Here is a 6,524-nt window from a genome sequence, read left to right as displayed (position 1 = left end):
TCTTACCTTTCCTTTTCCCCCCACGTCCTAAGGCTCCCAAGAGTGAAAACGATTGATCCAATGATTCAAACAACACTTCCGCGTTAACGAGCACCCTTGAATTAGTTGTTTGCTGAAAGATAAATTTTTCTATGGCTAATTCTTGGACTTGATTTCTACTCCCTTTGGCGAGAGCTGCTCTCTTGCTCTCTCGAGGTTTCTTGAAATTTCTATACGGTTCAAGTGAGAAAGATGACTTAGTCATCTCTTAATTTGGCCATATAGAATAAATTTCATGTGGCCATGGGCCCACAGAGTGGCTTGGCCCGGCCACTTTGGCCCTTCAACTTCAATATAATTCCCAAGTTTTCTTAATTCATTTTTGGCCCCAAGTGTTTACTTAATATCTTCCATGCCTGCAAGTCATTCGCTGACTTGTATCTTCTAGAACAAATCATGGTTAAAAATCCCGACTTCATGTCCCGGAATTGTCTTGCTCCTAACTTGTCACAACTTACTCATATTATCCCGTTGCTCAAAATACGGGACATAACATTTATAGCAACTATCTATTTAAGCGAATTTACGCTAAAGGACTCATATCGTCGTTACTTTAGACTCTTGGAAATTATCCAGTTTAGATCATGCTTGCCCACTCAAACGAACTAAATGGTTTAAATGCATACATACAATACAATTCATATGTTTTTTATGAAAAGCAAGTAAACTATGAGTTTAAGTCTCACCTTATAACGAGAAAGCCTCTCTTATAAATGCCAAATTTTCTTCAAACAATCTCCAATAGCCTCAATCTATCCAATAATATAATAAATGTTCTAAATTAGTCTAGAAACTAATCCTATAATTTTGGTTTAGAACTAAATCTCAACATTCTACCTAATTTCGTAATTTCTATAAAGAAAAAAATGATAATAATTATCTTTACTAAGTATAATATATATATATATATATATATTAAATGTTCTTTCCTCCAAATAATAATTATCATTGTGTGTAGAAGGAAAACAAATGAGACCAACAATTATACGGAATGAACACAAAAAGCACCAAATTTTAGATTAAAAGCTAAATTTCAACATTCTATATCTCAATTCCATAATTCTTTTAAAAGGTGAAAATATGCCCTAATATCATAATCTACCTTGCATATTCATATACTAATATTCATGTCCCAAATATAAGGTTTAGATACAAAAAGAAATACCTAAATACTCCACAACTTGTTGCCGTCGGGGAATTAAAATATATAACGAACTCCTTTCTTACACAAGCGAGACACAATAGTTTACTCAACAATGAACATAACCCTTGGATATCAAGAAAAGAGGGGTTTTAATTATAGGTGACAAATGGGTTTAAAATTGAGTTGGGGTAACTCTAGTTTTAATTGAGTAAAGGTGATAAACTTTGGATTAGTGATTAGAGAAATTTGACTCCCCCCCAAGTTATATTTTTAACATTTTAACTGACTTTTATTTTTACACTTTGCCCCCAAGTTTTATTTTTAACACTTTTGACCCACCATATAAACCCTACGAGCCAAAATAACGCGCAAATATTCTATTTGTCTGCCGATTTCCACCATTTTGGGCTCTTCTTTTTCTTCGTTACGATGCTTATTTCTTCTTGTTCTTGTTACGATGCTCGTTTCTTCTTCTTCTTCTTCTTCTCTCTCTCTCTCTCTCTCTTGGTGGATTTGCTCGAAAGAAAAAAACAAGACCACTTGATTTTGCAATTTTTTGGATTTCATTCTTGTAGCACGGAATTACTTCGTAACTCATTCCGTTGTTTTGCTTTCTTAACCGTCCGCCATTGTTGCTCGAAAGAAAAAAGCGACCACCCGATTTTGCAATTTTTTGACTGAATTTTGTTGGTGTAGCTTGGCAATTACTTCATAAGTGTTTTCCGCTCATTTGGTAAGTACAACAACGTTGTTTTATTTCAATTTTTCCAGGTATAAATCTCGATTTTTCAACAACTTACGATGTTGTTGTAGTTGTTGCAACATATAATATGGTTGTTGCAACTTCTACAACGGTCTCAGTTGTTAGCAATTGTTAAATAAATAACCTCCAACAAGCGAGTGAGTGAGTTGTTAAAAGCGAAGGTATTCCAACATTTATAATGACTCGGCATCGACCTCTGACAGGTCGACTTCGATTTTTATGCAACGGGGCAAAAAGCTGAAGCTGCTTGATTATTGACTTGTTAACGACAAGTTGTATAGTTGTTGCAACAGTGTTCCCTTGTTTGCAACAACTCAACTATCTGTTGGAGTCGGCTTGATTTTATGCCGAAACGGAGACAGCCCGGCGTGCTTTTAGCAGTTATTGACTTACGCAACAATTTGTATAGTTGTTGCAACGGGTGTTCTTGTTGCAACAACTCAATATCTGTTAGGTCGGCTTCAGTTTTGTACGAAACGAGAACCCAAAAAAGCGAAGCCGCTTCCAACAGTTATTGACTTGCTTTGCGGCAAGTTGTATAGTTGTTGCAACGAGGTGTTCCACTTGTTGCAACAACTCAACTATCTGATGGAGTCGGCCGGTTTTGTACGAAACGGGGCAAAAGCTGAGGCGCCTCTGACAATTATTGACTTGCTTTGCAACAATTTGTATAGTTGTTGCAAGTGTTCACTTGTTGCAACAACTCAACTATCTGTTGGAAGTCGGCTTCAGTTTTTATGCAACGGGGCAAAAATTATTGACAGTTATTGACTTTTGCAACAAGTTGTATAGTTGTTGCAACAGGTGTTCCACTTGTTGCAGCAACTCAACTATCATTGAGTCGGCTTGATTTTATGAAAGAGAACCCAAAAAGCGAGGAAACAGCAACAATTATTGACTTTCTTGCAACAAGTTGTATAGTTGTTGCAGCAGTGTTCAACTTTTTGCAATGACTCAACTATCTGTTGGAGTCGGCTTCAATTTTTGTTGAAACGAGAACCCCCGAAAAGCGGCCCGACTCCAGCAGATTAGTGACTTGTTGCAGCAATTTTATTACTTGTTGCAACAAGTAGTCACTTGTTCCGACAAGTCAATAATGCTGTTGGAACAAGCTGCTAATTTTTCATTTTGTTATAGATTGATATGTACTCTCATGACCAATTTTTTGTTAAAAAAATATCTTGGTACCTCGAACACCACTAATGGGGGACTCAATAACAATAGGGGTTGATTGCCATGGTGAATGGATCGAAGAACAATCGATATATTTGGCGATGAAGGGTAGTGACACGTTAGAGACGATAGCGATATTTGTCCAAAAGAGATGTTATGTTCGATGATTTTGTGAACCTAATCATCATACTTTTGCGAATTAACTTGTGAACCAAAGATCTTGCCATCACTTACATGCGCGACTTTTTTGAAAATCGAGAGGTCTTGCCATTTAAGATAAGCGATCAGGTTTGCGTGCTTATTTGAATGATGTAGCTAGGCCCGTTTTGGGGTATCGTTGTTGGAAGCCGATAGAGAACCACGATTTATCTCGAGACCAACAAGATGTGTTAAATGATGAATTCGATGGGGTGGATGTGCATATCCCAGATAATGAAGTGGGGGCGACCCGATTCTATACCCGAAGTTGCGAGCAATACATTGGGCACTACCCACAATCAATACAATCTAGCCATGTTCAAGATGATGAAACGAGGGTTTTATAAAGAATGTCATTCAAGAACAAGGAAGAACTAGCCACTTGGTTGAAACTTGCTTGCTTGAAGAAAATTTTTAGAATCAAGAAGGTGATTAATTCGCGTACGTATTTGCTTCGGATGTGTACATCCGGAGTGCAAGTGGTGGCTTAGAGCATGAGAAGGCTTTTAAGTTACGGACGATTTTGTATCAGAACTTACATAAAGCATCACACGTAGTTACGAGCACATTACGAGCCATAATCCACACGCTCTGCACGAGAAGTCATTGGTGAATACTTCAAAGATAAGTTTCCTTACGGTAAGAGCCCGTACAAAGATATGAGTCAATCGATATCCGTACGATTTGGGTTGTGAGTAAGTTATTGGAAGGTGCGGAAAGGGCATGGAGATTGCAAAGGCCTTGACAAGGGGGACACATGAGCACGGGTATGCGATGCTTGATGCGTACCGTTATATCTTCGTTACGCAAATCCGGGAAGTAAAGCGGCATTGAAAGTTGATGAAAATGGGAAGTTCAAGTACTTTTTTGTAGCCTATAAGGCTTGGATGCTTGGTTTTGCACAAATGAAAAAGTCATAGTATCGATGGGACATTCTTGAGGAGCAAGTACGAAGGAGTGTTGTTGTCGACGATTGCACAGATGCGGAGAATCATATTTTCCCGGTGGCATTTTGTGTGGTGGACAAAAGTGTGATGCTTCGTACAAATATTTTTGAACAAATGAGAAGCTATATAGAGGATACTTTTGAGTTGTGCATAATTTCGATAGACATCCAAGTATCAAAAAGGCGGTTTCAATTGTCTTCCCTACATGTCATTATAGTTTTGCATGAGGCACCTGGGGAAAATCTGAGAACTACCTTTCACAATGGGGCGGTCGTATCTCAATTTTATAAAGCAGCAAAAAGTACAATATTGATGTATTCAATGACCATTTTTCAATCAAATCGGAGATTTGGTTCTGAAGACGCCGAACATCGAACGTCTTTGGATTCACGGATGAGCGAGGACGTTACGCCGGAAATAGGTATTTTCACATTTACATTTCAACAAGTAACGTATCTGCTATGCAACTAATAGGTAACTTGTTGCGGCGGTATTGTACTTGTTGTGATTTTTGACACGGTGAGCCTCGACCACATGTTCTAACACTAATATGTTTGTTTTGTCGGTATGATTTTATGACGACAAACGCTGGCGAGTCGATAAACTCGATGTTCAATGTTGAAAGAGAATTTCCATTCTTGCTCTATTTGATTCCATAAGGAGGTTCTTGAGAAATTTCATGAGAGGCGTATGGAGTTCATCGACTCACCAACCATCTTTGTTCCTTAATGGAAAAAAAAATATCAAAATTTATCAACTTGGGTAATAAGTTATTGGCCCATCAAATTGCTAACTACAAGTTCGGCGTCATCGGCCACGGTTCGGTTACAACTTGATCGATCGAAAGATCTTGTACTTGTAGAGTTTTTGACACAGACAAAATACCTTGCCCACACTGCTATGTGATAACGAGTCAAATATGGTGAAGATTTTGGAAGGCGGATTTATGACTACTCATCTCCGTATTATGGGGTGGAGAATTACATAATTGCATCTTTGTGAGGAAATGAATCTGTGCCCTTCGAAGAATCTTGGGAGAGTTCTATGGAGATTTTAAATAAAATACCTCCTCCACATGTTGATCAGAGCAAACCGGGAAGAAGACGGACAAAGAGGAGGCGTGGAATCGGGGAATCACTTGCAACGAGGAAAAACAAATGCTCCATATGTAAAACAAACAGCCATAAAAAAACTACATGCCGAACCGAATTGTTCCCTAGTTGTTAAATTTGCAATGTCTTGTAATAATAATTACTATTTTTGTGTTTGTGAAATTAGACTTTATGACATTTTATATGGATTTACATTAGTAAAATTGGTTTAAATGATATGTTGATCTTGCTCAAATCACCAATGTATGTTACGTAGTTTTGAAATTTCCGAGCAGGTTTTTCACCAGTAAAAATTTGCAGCTTGAAATTTGTGTAACTTGTTGGGATTTTGCTAACCGGATTATGTACTTATTGCGACAACTAACTTAATTTGGTTTTCCAACAAGTGACATGACTTGTTCCGACAAGTGACATGACTTATTCTGATAGAATAAAAGGTTGTTTCATCAACAAGTGATATGACTTGTTCAACGACTATGTTACTGCGCATGACAGATTATATACTTGTTGCAACGGGTTAAATAATTATGACAGTTATGTACTTGTTGCAACGGGTTATGCAAGCTAACAACTTGATTATGCAATTGTTGCGTGATTATGTAATTGTTACCGCGCAGTTATGCAATTGTTGCACAGATTATGTAATTAACTTGACGGATCATGAAATTAACACTGCAACAACTAGGATATAAGTCACATATGTTTAGTTATTAACGAGAGGGAACCAATGATATTTAGTGTTAAACAAAGGGATTCAATGATATTTAGTGATCAATATATATATCTACTAACATCCTTAATGGATTAGACGGTAATTTCATTGATTTGATGGGAAATTCTAAGCGTATACTTCCCAAATCGAGCGATCGTTGGTGTAATTTGATGAGAACTACTTGATTCGCCCATATTTAGGTATAAACAAAGAAAACCAATGATATTGATTGTTTACTAAATGTTCTAACCAATTTGATGGTATCACAGTCGAGGGACGTATGATCAACTAAGCGTATACTTCCCAAATCGAGCGATCGTTGGTGTAATTTGATGAGAACTACTTGATGCACCCATATTTAGGTGTAAACAACGAAAACCAATGATATTGATTGTTTACTAAATGTTCCTAACCAATTTGATGGTATCTGAGTCGG

This window comes from Lycium ferocissimum, chromosome 2, assembly GCF_029784015.1.
Source record: "Lycium ferocissimum isolate CSIRO_LF1 chromosome 2, AGI_CSIRO_Lferr_CH_V1, whole genome shotgun sequence".
Taxonomy (NCBI): Eukaryota; Viridiplantae; Streptophyta; class Magnoliopsida; order Solanales; family Solanaceae; genus Lycium; species Lycium ferocissimum.
Note: the sequence above shows the minus strand (reverse complement) of the source record.